This window comes from Macaca fascicularis, chromosome 3 (genome assembly GCF_037993035.2).
Source record: "Macaca fascicularis isolate 582-1 chromosome 3, T2T-MFA8v1.1".
Lineage (NCBI taxonomy): Eukaryota > Metazoa > Chordata > Mammalia > Primates > Cercopithecidae > Macaca > Macaca fascicularis.
The window spans coordinates 127,746,443-127,765,115 of record NC_088377.1 but is presented as its reverse complement, the minus strand read 5'-3'; the positions used below and the strand labels follow the sequence as shown (position 1 = coordinate 127,765,115).

The following is an 18,673-nucleotide window of genomic DNA, read 5'->3' as shown; positions in this document are numbered from 1 at the left end:
GTCTGTCCTGAGATTTTCAAACAAGTTAAAGAAAATTCTTTTTAAAAAAGGCAAAAAGCCATTAACGGAGTGTTAACACTGCGCCACCTAATGGAGAACTTGTCAACTCCTAAGAAATGCGCTCAAGACCTTGAAATGTGTACTTCATCAGGGAGGGTTCTAAGAGCCTTTGTTAGGGATGAAGCTCTGGATGTATGCAGGTAAAACTTTCCCAACTCATTTAACAAGCGATGCCCCTATTTATTACTGAGGGCTTTTTGCTGCCATGATTCATATGCTCATTATCAATTCTTAAATGTTCAAACAACCATAACAACAACTTCTTCATGGGTTTTTTAGTGCCAGTTGTTTTGGGTTCCATTTCCACAAATACAGTAATAACTTTATTTGTAGGCACTAGGTCAAAAGTGACAGCAAAAGTAAAGAGGAGTTTGGTAAAATCTTGTAGGAGCTTCTGGTCTACCACCCTCTGACCCTTTGGGAAACAAATTTGAGAACCACCCTTTGTGGGGAGCATCTCCTGCGTGGAGAGCATGGAAGGTGCCAGTGACCTCTACTGTCAGCAAAGGTATCTGTAGTTTTGGACTGTAGGAGTCAAATTCTGCAGTATTTTGCTTTATTTTACAGATCTCACAAATGTGAAATTATATCCTGATGATATAGCGTGTTAAGTCTATCTAAGTAGAGATTTCATATTTTGGTAAATATGATTGAGATAAATTTTCAATATAGATGACACAACTTAAGAAAAAGGTCTGTCAGCAGTGAAATGGATAACCATAATAAAAAGAACAGGACATTATATTGAAATATTTACCCTGAAATCAAAGAATGTCAAAGTGGCAAAGAATGTGCAGAGCATGTTGACCTTGTGGCTACGAAGATGTACACTAAAACTCAGGAAGTGAAGGGATAGAAATAGTTTAATGCAGAGAAAAGCTTGAGTCATCACATTCTAGCATTGCCATTTATCAGCTGAGTGATCTTGGGCATTGTTAATTAGCCCCTCAGACTAAATTTTCTCATCTGTACAAGGTAAATGGGTTACCTAACTTACAAAGTGGCTATGAAAATTAAATAAGGTAAAATGCCCAGCTAAAGTTCTCAAAGCCAAACAGTTGCTCAGTAAATATTATGAGCTTAGCAAAGTCACAAAACCTGTTGGCAGAGCTGGAGATGGAACTCGGGTGTCCTGATAGTTTGTGTGATGCCCTTTCCCAGGCCACACTGTTTCAGGTCTTATGTTAAGTCATTTAAAGCTAAGATTCAGCTTCATTGGTATACAAATGAATGGGCCTACGAATATGATTTCAACTAAAACTAAGGTCAAGGACTGATCTTTATGAACCCATTGATTGGCTATATTTTATTCAGCACCATCTTTACAAAGCCACTTTCACGGCCAGGAGTATGGCTGAATCAGGTTTGATATAAAACCTTTATATTAAGCCACATCTCTGTAATTATTCCTCTTTGGCCTTTTCCAATGTTCTCTAGAGGACAGAACTAGACACCTAATTTCTTTGATAATTAGCATTATCTCCAAACATGAGTATAGCACATTAAGAGATTGTTATATTAAAGATAATTTGTGAATCTCAAATAACAAGAAATTGACAGAGCTCATAGGAAGAAATGCTCAAGTAGAGTTCCCCTCTTCCCTATGTAGCACTCCTCCCCAGTAAAAAGGGGATTTATTTTGTCCAGATGGACATGGTGGACCATATTCAGTGTAGCACATGTCACAACTTTTGGGAAAGACCCAAGAAATTCTTCCTCACTGGATGAGATAAACATAGCACTTGTTTCTATGGCAATGGTAAAACAACAACATATCCATCTGTCTGGCTACATAATGGACACCTGAACTCACACCTTCTCCTTTCGAAATACATCATGTTATTTTAGAGGGAAAAAGTTTTCAAATGAAATGAGCTTTTATTCAATTATGGGCTATTTAAAAAATCTGCTATCTCCTTTTTCATCAAATTTCACCCATGGTGGAGATATTTCACTGACAAGATGTAGATTGTCATCCTGTGGAAGACAGTGTAGATTGGTTTGTGTTGCTCCATCAAAGGTGCGAACCAGAGGGAGGGAGATTTTGGTTCCTTTATGTCTATATGTCAAAGAGTTTCCAGAGCTGCTCAACAAGGGAAGAGCCGGGAGATCCTGAGGAGGTACTGGGTATTAAGGATAGGATCCTTTAACAGACGGAAGTTTGGTCCAGATAATGAGCAAGATCCCTTGTTACATGAGCATTCTGTGGTGCTAGGTTTACAAAACACATGCCGTAGAAATATGTTAATGAAAACTTACCCTTTTTTTTTTTTTTGGCACAGCAAACTTTGGAGGCAGATTAATACAAGTGGTAAAGACACAGAGTGGGGTCAGATTTCCTGACAGCTCTGTCAATAAGCTCTGCTCATTATCATTATTAACTATATCACTTGGGCAAGCCACTAATGTTTTCTGTGCCTCAATGTCCTCATTTGGAAAATGGGGCTAATAACAGCATATATTTATAAGTGTTTATTATGATGATTATATGAATTAGTACATTTGAAGTGCTTTGAAAAGCACTTGGTTCAGACTAATCTTCTGTACTCTTCCACCAAATGTTAGTGTCTTCTCCCTCTCCACAAATTTATATTGTATTTGAGTATACAAGAGGATGTCTGTGTGATCCAAAAGCAAGCAGGGATGGTAACTACATGATACAAATCCTATCACATCCCACTCTATTGCCATGATAGATACTGTCTTCTAACATGCCACTAAATCCCACTGCACTTAAATGTGACCTCAGCATCCTTCTCAAAGCAGAGATCTAGAGTAGACAATGAAAAGAAACCTACTTGTCATTTCTGCTTTTGTAAGTTTGTTTAAGAAATTTGGATTTAAACTTTAACTGTTAAACTTGTCAGGGTCAGAGATTAAACCTTCCATTGCTATATGTACTCCACTTTTTGCTTTGCTGTGACATTTCACATGGGTTTGTCAAATTACTACAAGACTGCTTTTGTCTGTTTATTTTTTTATATGAGAAGTTGTTATCATGAAAATTAGTGTATAAAATATGCCTTGTTGGAAACATCATTTCTATTACAAGTCATGTGTTAGACAATATATTTATTTCTCATGAAATTCTATTTCCTAGAGTTTGGCAAGTAAGGTTTTCAACACTTGCTAGAATATATCTGTTTCTATTCCTTATAGAATAAGAATCATCTTACTTATGCAAACTTTCCTTGAAGAAAGGAGAGAGATCAAAGAAGATAAAAGCTAGACAGCATGAGTGACCTCAATGATTAACACTCAATGATTAACACCTCAATTATTAACACCTCAAAGTTAACACTGTCATAGTTCATTTCCAACAAGGGATTTATACTGATCACAACCCTTTCTGGTTGTGAGAACAAGGTAGCTAAACCTACGGAAGGGAGAGATGAGAAAGGACTATAGCAATATAGAGTCCAGCAATAGCACACTGGGAAGAGCAGAAAGTTTAAGACCCATTAGCAGGCTTATTTCCAGTTTAATCTAAGCACTATGTTCCAAAGGGAAGTCCCATTTTCCAGGATGGGATAAATGCAGAATTCTGAAGGTAAAGATGATAGATGTTCAAATTGCCAGGCCATATATATATTATATGTACATGTCATTTTAGAAAGTACACAATATCATTATTTGAGCACTTATTCTGCTCTAATCATGTGCTGAGAACCTTACTCAATTAGTCTTTATTGACACAGTAACTCTGAGAGCTAGGATCGTCCCTATTGATTATGTGAGAAAATTGAAGCATGAGAAAATCAAATTGTTTTTTTGCAGGCCATGTTTGCAGTAACTAGCAAGACCAAGACTTGATCTTAGAATCTCTGACTCCAGAGTCTGTGTACTGAACTGCTACACTGAGGGGACTGGTGGTGCTGGTTACAGGGAATTGTCAGGTTCCATCTCCCTTGGGCTTGAGGGCTGCTGGGAACTTCTGTGTAGGCAGGTCGCAGCCAGATGACAGGGGATGTCAAACAGACATACTACTCATGTGTCAGTCCTCTGCACAGCACTGGAGAACTCCTTGGATGAATAAAAGGAGGTCAGGGTTTGGTAGCTGAAAGGGGACTTTTATCTGATCATGCTTCAGCAATGCCCTATCATTTCTGTGCTTGAAACAGTGTGGGTACAGTTAATGCAGAGTCCTGAGGGACTATGGGTATGCTAGAAAAAGACTGACTTATTACTCTCAAACTAGCTATAGGGAAGAAATAACAAGCCTGCATACTCCTGGGGTCATCTGGAATAGACAGGAAAGGACTAGGGTTAGCAGCCAAAATGAATTTGATAGTGGTTTAAACTGCAAAAAGTCACTTATGGAGAAGGAAACAAAACAAAACAAAACAAAACAAAACAACAACAAAAAAAACCTAAGCATTTTGAATGATGTCTACCTTCCAGTTGTTTTGAAAGGATTTAAGCTTTCAAACATTTATCAAATGGGAAACATTGAATTCCAAACTTGGTAAATAGTTTATTGGTACAGTCCAGCAATTATTCAAAGTGGCATAGATTAAGCACAGCACTGAGTTTATCATATGTTTATTAAAACACGTAGAAACATAAAGCTAACATATAATCTGAAATCATGTTTTTAAAAACAGGTCTTAATAAACAAGAACTTGATAGGAAGGAAACTATACTTGGGATAATCAGTGGACAGATATTTATTGCATTTATGAATGAACAAGTTTTTCTGCTCTATTTTTATTGTAATGAAAACACTCATGTTCACTGAGGTCTTTTAGAACAACAATGAAAAGAGTAAAGCTCTTCTGTAATACTGAGGTGACTCAAATAGCAATTGCTTGGGACAGATATTTCACACTGTGTGGCTTCCCTTAACCAAACACGGCATCCTGCAAAGAGTTCCTAAATGAATATGGCCATGGAATTATTTCTGAATCCATTAAGGTTACCCTTAAGTCATCAAGATACTTGGGGATACTTGAATTTTTTTCCCCGGCGCAAGTGTTTGCTTAAAAACAGTAGAGTAGGGATGCAGAAAGAAAACAAATGGAATTTGGATGGACCTTATTGTCAGTGGCCTGATATTGGCATGAAAGCAAAGCCTGACACTAAAGGGCACTGATACTCTTGAGTCAGATATAAGTGAGAAGTATTTTCCCAATATTCTGAGATCCTGTTCAAGAACAACTGGTCTACAGTGTTTGAGTTCAAATGTCTTTAAATGTCTTTCACTTTTTCATTAAAATTTGCTTTAAAATATTTTCCATTATATATTTTTTTCTGATTACCTTTAACAAAATATGTATTTTAAATTATGAAATCTAAACTGGAGATAACTTTTGTTTTGTAATTTATTTTATGTGTAAAAGTTTTCCCTCATACCCATTCTACATCTCCCATATAACTCCTCAGAAGTAGAAACAGTTAACAATTTGAGGTTTACCATTCTAGATATTTTTCTGTGCACATAGGCATGTGTAGAATGTATAATTTTATACAACAGGATCTTTTTTGTCTCTCTCTAGATATTGTCCTGAAACTTTCTTTTTACTTATATATGATGACCATATTTTCATGTCAGTACATATAGATCTGCCTCATTATTTTAAAATAGGTGTATGACATAATACATTTGAGTATTTCCCTATTGATTGGCATTTAGGCAATATCCATCTTTGAAATACTACAAATGATACTGCAAAGAACATTCTAGATGCACCTAAAGATAAGTACAGAAAGACTCGCATTTCTGTAGGGTAGAAAATATGTAGAAATGTTGGGCCGAAGCATTTAAGATTTGTAATTTTCACAAGAAATACTAAATTTTCTGCTTCTCTTTGATTATCAGTGAGGCTAAATGTCTTATCATAACTACCTTGGCCATTTGGTTCATCTTCCATGACTTCCTACTTTTTGTCCTTTTTATTTTGAATTTGTAGAAACTCTTTTTACCTCTGTGTTTAATAACTTTGGAATCAGAGAGATCTGAATTTGAATCCCAGTTTTGCCTCTTTCTTGCTAGATGACTGGCACTTTACCAAATGTCTCCAATTCTCAGATTGCTTATGTATAAAACGAGGATAATAAGAGTACACATCTGATAGTTTTTATCTCTTTAAAAAATTTTTAAATTGACAAATTAATATTATATATATAATTATAGTATGCAACTTTATGTTTGGATATATGTACACATTGTGGAATGGCTAAATCAAGCTAATTAACATATGCAAGAAAAAATGGTAGCTTTTTTCTTAAGTCTTAAAAATAACACGGTGATTGTAAATTTTTAGAATGGTGCTTGGTACAGAATATGTGTTCAATGAATATTATTTGTTCTATACATTGTCAATACTTTTTCTATGCTGTTAGTTGGCGTATTACTATTTTCAGAAATTATCACCATATAGAAATTTTATATTTAGATATAGTCAAGTCTTTCATTCTCTCTTTATCTTTTGGCTTTTGGGTTTTGTGTTATGTTTATGATTATAACACCTAGATTATAACAAATATATCATCTTGTATTTCTCCTAGTATATCAATATTTGTTTCTGAGTATGATAGAAGGTAGATACCTGTTTTGAATTTTCTGTCATTTTGACACTGATTTAAAATGCCAATGTTATCATATACTAAATTCTGATATGTTCCTAGACTCTTTATTTTGTTTCCTTAATATATTTATCTGTTTCTGTGTCAGTACTGTAGTACTTTAGCTATTTCAGCTTCATGGTATGTTTTGACCCTTGAAAAAGCAAGACCCTAACTCCTTTTAATCTTTTAGTTATATTTGTTTATTTGCTTATTACCTCGTTTGTGCTTTAGAGGCTTTCAGGGAAATGTCACCTTGTCTTTATTATAATTGCCTAAAATAATACTTAGCTCAGACTAGGCACTCAATTTAGGTGAGTTGAATAAACAAACTTAAATCTCATAGTCTTTTTTAACACCTATTTTTTTGCTGTTTCTTAAAAATTCTTATTGATGAAATTAATCACGAATACAGAAAACAATATAAAACAAAAATATAACTACCCTTCTACCTACTGCCCTGTATCCAATTTTCAGAAAGAAATACAATTCTTGTGCTTTATAAAATTATTTTTCCAGTAGTAGTAGCTTTCAAAGCAGTCATATTGGTAGAATCTTTATTTCTTTGTATACCATGGTTTGATAATGTTTATTTATTTATACTATTTAAAATGACATTCTTTACTCTGTTATTTGTTTTAGAAAGAAAAAATATTTCCTGGAACTTGCACCTTTAGTGAGTTAGAAGAATGCCATTTGAAGAAAATAGAGCTTCATTATTTCTCTGTATCTCTCAAAGAATCAATAGAGATATTGAGAGGAAAAAGGTAGGTTTCACATGTCTTGCTGTTCTTGATAGTCGTTTAAATAAAGACTCTTTTTATTGTATTTATCATCATTTAACTGGAATGAAAAAAAGCAACTTTTTTTTCCTTATTTATACAGTTCTGTCTCATATAAATTTGGAATATTGGAGAGAAATTACTGGAAGAAAAGAAAATACTAGAAACATGGGTAGTGATGAAGCAAAGAATTTGAAATGCTTCACTCAAAACCCCTTGAACTGTGGAAAGGATGGGGAAGAGAGTATGTCAAATGAAATCCCTAGGAAGGAATGTGAGTTTGATAGCTTGACCAACAGCATCAAAATGACCTGAGAACTTACTAGAAATGCAAATTCTTGGGCCTCACCTTAGACTGAATCAGAAACTCTGGGAGTGGGGCCAGCAATCTGTTTTGACAAGCTCTTCAGGTGATTCCATTGCTGATTAAAGTGAGAAAACCACCACTTGAGTACAGCAAGGAGAGCAGTGTGTTGGGATGACATGGAAGGTTTAAAAATCTGTCAAATAACAAAAAATCCTTGTCCCTGTCATCAACTTCCATGTCATGAGGATAAAAGGGAAGTGGGAAAAATTATTTGAGAAAATATGGTAAGACTGGCAGCAAATTGTAACTTTAAAAATTAGTAGGCACATTAGGCAAGCTTCTACCACACCTCTTTCTTACCCAGATTCATGCACAGAAACCAGGCTGTCCAAAGGACAGCCCTGCTTAATTAGATACTGAGGAACCAAAACTTTTCCACTCCCTCCCATCAGTCCCTAAGATGCAACAAATCAGTTTACATGATTGCTGTTCGGCAGAACCAGGCCAATCTGGTTTTCTACAGCTTGCCTATTAAAAAGTGCCTTTCACACCCTCCTGGGTTATGTACAAAGACCTTTGACCTTTTGTAGCTTAGCAGAATGATTTATTTGTGTCATTAGTCAATCTCTTATTTCATCCAAAATATTTCCATTACCTGAAATAAACCTGCAGTCCCAATGATGAAAGCTGTGTCTCTCCTCACTTTTAACAGTGGTGTTAAGTTGCTGGCAAGATACTCAGGTACTTAAAACTTTTTTTTTTTTAAATATTTTTACTCATTACTTTTAATGGAGCAAAGCTAATCTTTGAGGAAATATTTCGGTCTTTTACTGTAAATATTTTCAAGCCATTTTCATAAATTGGGGGCAGCAAAAGAGATTCTCAAACATTATCTCCCACCCACTCTCTCATACTTCTCACTGGTATTCCAGTCTCTTATAACTCAACTTCCCTTTGGAGATCGGGGCTTTGTTATCCTTTCTGTCTGGTGGCTGACAAAACATGTAACAATCTCTCTGCTGCAAATTTGCACCCTAAATAACAGTAAGGTATGAAACTTAATAACTGTTAAATCCTTTAAGTTTGTGATGCTCATTCTCACAACACCATGTATATTCAGTATTTACTTGTCTCTGAATATATTAGAAACAACTATTTAAAATCCAAATCTCTGATGAGCTCAAAACAAGAGATGGGACCCTAATAAGTATGTTACAGTAAGATAAAAATAAAGCCCTCTGAAAGAAAGGAAAAGAGATTGTTTTTCCTTCCTCATTTTCTCCCTCTGAGAACTGAACTATGTCATACTTCTGCTTTCTCTTTAAAAAGACAGAAACTCTTTATTCTTTAGAATTATGATGAAAATAAAGTTTTTAACTAAGGAATCAGTGACATGTCCACTTTTTCTAATTTTCCATTGACAATTAAAACAATGTTCTACCCTAGAGAGATGATGTCACTCTCCAGGTAATTTAAACCAAAAACAAAATAAACATAAATAAGCACACTGACTATTGGTATCTAACAATTTTGAAAAATATATCTGCTGGTATGCACCTATTATACGTTGAGGTATCTTTTATAGATATAAAAATTATTGGTCCACCTTCAAATTTTATCTTCCCTTAAACTGGTGACCTTCAGCCACAGCTTCCTTTATGCACTGTAGGATCCCACTTTTCAGATCATCTGAAAAGCTTTACAATTTTAATTTATACTTCTATTTGTTCTAATGCAACTTTTATTGGATTGATATGTACAATGAATCATTTTAAATTTTATTTGATTTTTCTACTGAAAAGTTTATTTGCTGTGACCATGTGGACAAAGACATCAAAGACACATATCTACAGAATGGTGGAGGCACATTTAGATCAGTGGCATTTCTCAGCTTCTAACCATTACTAAAATTGTTGTGTGGGATAGTGAAGAGATGGTTTGGGATTCATATAGAACTATGGGTGAGTGATAACCAAAAGAAACTTGGGGGATGCAGATAGAATTTGTCTCAAGCTCCAACTTCATCACTTAACCAGATGAACTACTTTAACTCATGCTTTAATCTGAGTTGTAGTTTTCTCATTTGTAAAATGAGGATCATAATAATTGCAACAATAGATAGCAGTTATTGACTGCTATAAGCCTTGTGCCATGACCAAAGTTTTCCTACATTATTTAAAATCCATGAAATAATCCTTTAAGATAGAAACAATTCATTCCTAAAAGGAAACTGAGGCTAAGAGAGGTTGAATAATACTAATAAGAAGTATGTCCTGTTGCATTTCCTTTCTGTTACAGTAGCACTGTGTCATGGAATGTTGGGTGCAGATCCAATGAGATGCTGAATGTGAAAGCACTTAGTAGGTTGCAGGCACATGACTCAGCCAAAACTTAAGTGTTTTGTATTTGAACAGTGCTATTCTGTAAAAATATGTTTATACACTAACAACATCATTTTCTTTCAAGTGTAACCTGCATCATTGAAAATTCCTTAAAAACCATAAGATGGTACTGACTAGCATAAGGCTTAATCTTGGACACTCTTACAGAGGTTGCTTTGGGTACCACCCTTCATTCCCTAAGAGCATTTTTGCTTTTTCTTTTTTTTTTTTTTTTTTTTTTTGAGACGGAGTCTCGCTCTACCGCCCAGGCTGGAGTGCAGTGGCCGGATCTCAGCTCACTGCAAGCTCCGCCACCCGGGTTTACGCCATTCTCCTGCCTCAGCCTCCCGAGCAGTTGCGACTACAGGCGCCTGCCACCGCGCCCGGCTAGTTTTTTGTATTTTTTTAGTAGAGACGGGGTTTCACCGTGTTAGCCAGGATGGTCTCGATCTCCTGACCTCGTGATCCACCCGTCTCGGCCTCCCAAAGTGCTGGGACTACAGGCTTGAGCCACCGCGCCCGGCCTTTGCTTTTTCAAAAGAGCCCAGATTTTTAAATTTTCCAAATAAATAAATACAATTCCTTCTCCGTTGTCCACAGTGTGAGGCAGGGGACATATGGTTAAGAAAGTTATAATTTTTAATTAAAAAAGTTTAAAACTATACTATCATCAACTATCACCATCATTAGATAAAAAGAAGGGATATTTTTGATCCGGAAAAGAAAGGATATAATCCCAGAACCAAGTGTGATTCTTTAAATTGAACATACTTAATGGTAAGAAAAACTCTTAAAATTATCTTCTATCTTTTTATTTTGCTGCCAGACAGTGAAATCTCGAAACCCTGTCATGGATCAGCATGGATCATTAGACCACATTTGAGAACCACTGTTTTAGATTAAAAGCTGTTTGAGACCCTGAAAAATCACAGGCTGTTCAGCAAACAGGCCCTGAATAAGAATGTGTGCTCTGTCTTTAGTAGGAGTATAGGACTGCGATTCAGACCGTGAGCTCTGTAGTTAGGTATTTTAGGTTTAAATCCTACCTCTGCTTCTGCTTGTATGATCTTTATGTCTCTAAGCCTCATCATTTCCTGGAGTTAAAATGGATATAACAATAAATCAGGTAAGTCTCATAATAATATGATTATTATGAAAATTAAATGGAATGATTCATCCAAGAATCTTTATATTAAGTCCTCAATAAATGTTAGTTTTAAATTTAACTTAACACTATTATTAGTAATTATTATTTTTATTCTTATTTCATACGATTATTAATTTATTTAGCTTCTTTGATTTTCAGTCTTCATATTCTGTAAAATTGAGATAAAGTACCTAGTTTTCAGAGTTGCTGTGGAGCTTAAATGAGGTAATGCATGTTTGTACATAACTTGGCATGTATCAAAAGCCTGATAATAGTGTTAAAAGCAAAACATATACATGATTTTCACTTAAAGACTGACCAATATCTATTCTGAAGCTCTACTTACAAGTATTATAAAAAGGAACAACAGCAACAACAACAAAAAAAAACAATGAAGACATTATAATTTTAGAAACACCTTCAGCTTGGATATGAATGATGGTAAGACCAGATATACTTGCTTTCTCTCCTGCATAAGCTCATATTTTCAGGTGTCCTGGACAATTCTAGGAGTCAACCATGGTGCATTTATCTCCCACACCTATTGCCCACTAGTCATCACTGCGGTTATATCTGGAACCCAAACCTCCCTTTTATTTAATGTGGGGCAAAATCTGGCCTGTTGGAAGATTCTAGACAGTGATGGAATAAAACAAACAGATAAAATCAGCCTGTATTACTCTAATCTTGGTTCTTCAATAAAGAATATCCTAACAATTTTCTAATTCATGGGGAAATTGGATAATCTAATGTAAGCAGTTAAGGTTTGAGATCAATATTCTTTCTTTTATTATTCTTAAAATGAGCTGGAGCAATGAAAGGGAAAGAGCTTTAGACTAAAGCATGTGCAAATATAGAACGTATGAAAAATTTAAAAACAGTAAACAAAAGAGCTAAAATTAAATTAGAAAAGAAAATAACCTCAAATATGGTAAATAAATTTAAAAATATCAGAGATAGTAAATAAAAGTCACTTGCAAAAGGCTGAGTAGCCTGAACATGGAAGTACACACAAAGTTTCCTTTGAGTATCAGAACAGATCCCTCCCATTGCACAAGTACACAGACTGCCAAGGTAGTCATCATATAGGGAAATGAGACCATTTCGAACACATGGAAAAGAGTCGCCATGCTCCAAAATAGATCTTGGAAAGTTTATCATTTCCAAGTGAGTGAATAGGAAACTTGACTATTTTTAGCCTAATTAAAATTCAATGTATTTTTTTCTTGCCATTTTTAGACCACTCTTTTTCTCTCCACATCATTAAAACCACACATACCATGGGTTTCTGACTAATTTTCATGTAAGTAATCAAAGTATAGTTTTGAAATTCTATTTAAAGCCATGTTTTGCTAAGAGTTGTATTTTGCATTTTGTTAGTAGAAATTGCACCTTTAAAACAGTAAAGTAGATTAGGTTTTTGCATTTGACTCTAATTTTTATGAATGGGATGTCAACCTGGCAAAGCACAATTTCCCTTTTGTGTAAACCACAATGCAGAGTGGAATATTATAAGCCTGAGTATATCCCATGACAGCTGCAGAGGTTAATATTTAGAATAAATAAGAAAAATCACTATTTAATTCTCTTGACTTTCTATCCACGGATCTGCTGCTCAAAGGCACACAAAATGCAAAACTGAAAGACATTTTATATCCTAACAACAGAGCTTTGGCTGTCATGCATTTATAATGAGCACACTTCCCTTTTCTGATCTACTTACATACTGGAGTCAGACCTCCTTGGTTCATTTCCGAATCCATCTTATTAGTTGCGTGTTCTTCCGTATGTTACTTACCTCTCTGTTCTTCAGTTTCCTTGTGAGTAAAAGCATGCAAAAGTACTTACCTCAGAGGGTGGCTGTGAAATTAAAACATATTAAAATCGATAAAAGGCATAGAAAATTACTGGCTCATAGTAAGTACTCTGTGTTAGCTATTATTACCATTATTGCTATTATTGAAATATTTCAATGTCTATTTCATATCCGAGTTTTCTAGAAAGTTTTCACAACTTACTCTTTTTTAGAAAGTAGAAATTATACATTTCTGGGAATCGGGGATTGATCAAAGTTTCACACTGGTGTCTGTTTAGATTATATTCCAATCAGTGTCAACACTATCATTTAATTTCTGAGAATCTACCAGAAAGAGAGTACTTTAGGTACTAAGTGGTGAATGTGTGGGAGGGCACAATGCTGGCGAGCAGGTCAGATGGAAGGTTGTTGGAGTAGTCCAAGTGATAGATGACAGTGGTCTGCCTACTTTAGAGGCAGTGGATATTAAACTTTTAACATGCTAAAGTTTAGTATAAAGCTTCTTCAAGTTTAGGAATAAAGACTCAAACACATTTGATCAAAGAACATATTGTTAATATTGATAATACACTTTTTTTTTTTTTTTTGAGATGGAGGTTTGCTCTTGTTGCCCAGGCTGGAGTGCAATGGCACTATCTTGGCTCACTGCAACTTCCACCTCACAGGTTCAAGCAATTATCCTGCCTCAGCTTCCCAAGTAGCTGGGATTACAGGCACACACCACCACCCCTAGCTAATTTTTTGTATTTTTAGTAGAGACGGGGTTTCACTATGTTGGCCAGGCTGGTCTCGAACTCCTGACCTCAGGCAATCCACCTGCCTCAGCCTCCCAAAGTGCTGGGATTACAGGAGTGGGCCACTGCACAGCCATTTTTTTTTTTTCCTGAAGGTAGTCAGTGTTTACTTCACTATGTCCTACTTTGCAGAAAGGCGTTGTAGGAATAGGGCAAAATAAAAGTAATTAATTTTGAAGTAGGGGCAATGGGGGTTGAGAGAGATATTGTGGAACGATTCAAACAATGAGGCTTTTCCTTGGGAAGGCCAACTTCTAGAATAAATGAGAATGCTATATAAAATGGTAGGTGCGGGACAAACTAGGAGAAGGGGAGGGGACACGAGAGACAAGTTCTGCCTCTTATACAATGTAATGCAGAGCCACTCTTATTCATGTGTTTAACTGTCTTTGAGGTCATCTATAAGTACATTAATGCACATATTTTTCTGCATTCACTTATGGCTCCCTGCAGCTTTGTAGTTCCTTTAAGGAGAGCACTAGATGTGGAGTCAGAAGGCTGGAGTTCTCATGGCAGAAGTATTACCTCCTGGTTGGAAAATACGTCATCTCTGCCATGGTCTCCTCTTTAATGAATGCATTGGGCTCCTGAATAATAATAAGGGTAAAATATTAGTTATCAAGAAGATATATGGCATTACTTCAAATACTAGAAATGCCTCTTTAACAAATTAAAATGCAGACCATAGCTTCCAGTTTTGATATTTGTGGACTCCACATTGCTACTCTTCAAATATGCCCAGATATTAATATTTCAGTAGCTGAGAAGAAACGCTAAGTTTCTCATTGACCTTGTATTCACTAAAATAACACATCTAATTTGAAGAATATGTATTTTCCTCATGGGATGCAATACAATCGTTTTCATTTTGAATGGGAAAAGAAGCAACCCAGTAAATTCTTATTTTTTTCTAAATTGGCCCTCGAGCAAGGATCATTCACCACTTTGCTGGGATTTTGCTTTAGTGCCACCTTTGCAGTCTATGTGATGTTAGTAATGAAAAAGTGGTCTAATATCATTCTGTCCTTTCAGTCCTGTAGTAGGCCCAGGGAAGAAGGTGCTAAAGAAATTTGCATTGCTATGTACCCTGTGCCATGAACTTCTGTGAATCTTGGGCTAAAGAGATTCCATTCCAATGTCCATAAACACCACTGTTTTCTACGATACATCCTTATACTTGAAAGAATTCTGTCAGTCAGACTTAAGGTTAGAAACAAATAATTAGGCTGGAAGTTGGATTAATTAATGGATGAGTCAAGTCAATTTAAAATTTAAATTTGGCAGCAGTACAATTTTCCTTTCTTTTTCCCTTGTTGCCTGTGTTGACTTTATGAACACCTCACTAGAGAAGAAATCTGAAAAAGCAATGCTTTCTTTAAAAATTATTAATATTTGTGAACTTGATTCCTTCTTTTTCCCTTGTTACCTGTGTTGACTTTATGAACACCTCACTAGAGAATAAATTAGCTACTCAAACAATTTAGGATTAATTGCTTTCAGGGCTTGGATCCACATTGGGAAAATGAGAAGGAAAAATGTTTTTTGGGTTTTTTTTTTCTTGCCTATAAGAGGCATAAATACCACCTAAGTAGCTCCAGCCTAGTCCTAGAAGCAGAGGAGAAATAGAGGCATGACTTTGTGATTAAGAGAGCAGAGGGCTGTAACAGTTCTGCATGATTAAACTGAATGCTATGTTCCGAATATGCGTGCTATGTTTTAAATGCTCACTAAAGAAAACCAACTCAAACCCAAAATAGAAGAATGGATGTTAAGAATATGAATGAATTATTGGTTTGGAGGAATTACTACAGATAAATAGCTTAAAGCTCTGGGGAAACAGCTAGTTGATACCTTAAAACAAGAAAACTTTAAGCCTTAGTGTGGCAAGAATCACTGCAGGAGAAAAAAAAAACTGTATTTATGGACACATTTAGGGAAGTTTTAATTCATTTCTCTAAGAGAAGAGAGAGTCTCCTGGATGTGCTGGGACAAAGAAATAAATGATAACTCTGTCCTTTGTAATCTGGTAGAGAAATAAGAAAAATTAGCAGGACGCTATCTACAATACAAAAGGGAGATTAAACCACCATAAAACAAGTATAAAATGGTATAATTTGTGATTCAAAAATTGCTATATTTGTCCTGAAAAATTTATGGATGCAACTTTTTTTTATAAAAAGGTTTTTCTTTTTTAATTATACTTTAAGTTCTAGGGTACATGTGCACAACATGCAGGTTTGTTACATAGGTATACATTTGCCGTGTTGGTTTCCTGCACCCATCAACTCATCATTTACATTAGGTATGTCTTCTGATGCTATCCCTCCCCCAGCCCCCAGCCCCCGGGCAGGCCCAGGTGTCTGATGTTCCCCGCCTTGTGTCCAAGTGTTCTCATTGTTCAATTCCCACCTATGAGTGAGAACTTGCTGTGTTTGGTTTTCTGTCCTTGTGATAGTTTGCTGAGAATGAAGGTTTCCAGCTTCATCCATGTCCCTGCAAAGGATATGAACTCATCCTTTTTTTATGACTGCTCTATGCAACTTTTAAGTACACAAACAGTCTGGGAAATATTTGGTATATGCATAAATACTAGAATTTCCAGATCATTATTCTTGAGGGCAGGGGCTTAGAAACTCATTTTTTCCCCAATACACTGTCATAATAAAGAGATTGAGAAAATTATTTCAATGAATGCATAGCAACAGAGAAGAATACTTTACATAATACATGGGTATTTAATATATACCTATATATTCATACATACACAAACACACAGCTCACATGCGCAGGACCTCTGGAAACTCTAAAATAAGAGATATCAATCATGATATAATATGACATCTTGGTTGGGGGAATTAAACGCTGTCCAGGAAAGGCTAAAAAGAAGGAAGCAGCATGTAAGTTAAGCTTTAGGAGACTGCACCTTTCAAAAAGGGAAAGTAAAGTAAGGCAGGCGTCTCAAACTGATTGAAATTATTGTGTACAATCAGTGTCTCCATTTCCTCACTTCACATTTATTTCTCGACCCCCACCCAACTCACGATTAAAATTGCTCTCAATTAAATCCAATTGTGAGCTCTCAGTCCTTGTCCCACTTGATGATCTACTGGTAACATCCCGCATGAGTGCTCGCTTTCTCCTCCCTGACTTCCATAAAATTACATTCTCTCTCTCTCTCTCTCTCTCTCTCTCCTGTAGTCTTTCACCTGTCTTTTTTTACAGGATTGTTTCCCATTTCCCTTTAAATATTTGTATTTTCCAGGATGTTTTACTTTTCCTTTAATTTTCTACCTTTTTTTTCCTGTATGTTTTCTTTCTTTATTCCCTGTTTTTACTTCTCCAGAGATAATATGCTTTATTCCTATGCTGTCAGCTGAAGTAGATTCACTATGTCTTTTAAATTTATATTTCTAGAACGAAATTCTCTCTTAAGGCACTAATTTCTATATCTACTTCTACTTAACATCATCACATGGATAAGCCAAAGACATTATTTTTTTTCCTCCAAATTCAACTATTTATCTTCCCTCTCCAAAATATTCCTCGTCCCGACTTGGTGGGAATGACATTACATCTCTCTTATTATCTATGAAAGAGGCCTGGAATTCATCATACAATTTTTCTCTTTCATCTCACCTCTAATTTCCATAGTTCACCAAATCCTACAAAATCTACCTTTAAAATAATTTCCTGATTTTTTTTCCCTTTTCTATCTCCAACAAGGAGGCCTAATTGATTCTTCCCTCTGTCACTGCAGCAAGACTGCAGGTGTCCAGTTAATCTGTATCCTTCCTGTTTTCAATCTAATATGCCTCTTATTTTTCCACCAGAGTGATCTACCAAAATGGCAAATCTGATTATTTCAGAAACCTATATTAACTCCTTCAAGGACCCCTATCTACTATCTTCCCGATAAAATGCAAACCCTTTAGTATGGTAGGCATGCAAGCTTCCTTGTGTATAATCTGTGTCCTTTAGACCCTGCTGGGGCAACCAAAATACCTGTGGTTTCCCCAAGTCACCATGTTGTTTGAAGCCACAATCTAGTGTCCTGCCTGTAACACTTCATTTTTTCCCCTCCTTATCTAGCTCATTCTGTTCTGTCATTTCAATGCTGAATCATATCCCCTTTAGGGTAACCTCCCTAGAAAATTTCCCTGATGCCCGGGTTAGGTGTCCGGTTAGACACCCTCACGGCATTTCTCTACTGGAATACATACTACAGGGCTGTATAATGTTTGTTGGTTTGTCTGTCTCTTCCAGTCCCCATGAAAGCAGGATCTGTAATCTGTCACAATATCCCCTGACTAGGACATAATAGGCACTTAGTGCATATGTATTGAGTTTTAAAATATGAGCAAAGCTATTCAGATGGAAATTTGTTAGATGTGTTACGGGAGAATGATTAATACATTTTAAGGATGGAAGAAGGTAAGATTTGAAATGATGAATTCTGAACTACCGGACAAATAAAGGGCAGGGAGTGAGACTAGGGTTGCAGCGAGACATGAAAACCAAAGAAAAGCAGCTCTGCAATGGAACCATTGATGTAAAGGGACACACAAACACACACACACACACACACACACACACACACACACACACACACATCGATTTTGAGGCAGAAGAATATAGACTGAGGTTGACACGCAAGGGCACAGGGTTGAAAGTGAAGAATGGACTCCAAATCAGGAGTCAGTTTTTCTAGTGTAACTACAGCTTCAGAACTAAAATTAAGGAGCTGTTGAGGTTTTCTACCTGACTTGGATAGGAAAGCTAAGCTAGGATTATACCATGAGACATCTTAAATACTGGGCTGAAG

The 18,673-nt window shown here is 35.9% G+C and overlaps 1 protein-coding gene across 1 annotated transcript in view; it reads right to left on the bottom strand.

The window, feature by feature from the left end:
- Positions 1-18,673, bottom strand: part of CALCR (calcitonin receptor) — a 151,030-nt gene that overhangs the window by 127,804 nt on the left and 4,553 nt on the right. The gene's annotated exons all lie outside the window — the stretch shown is intronic.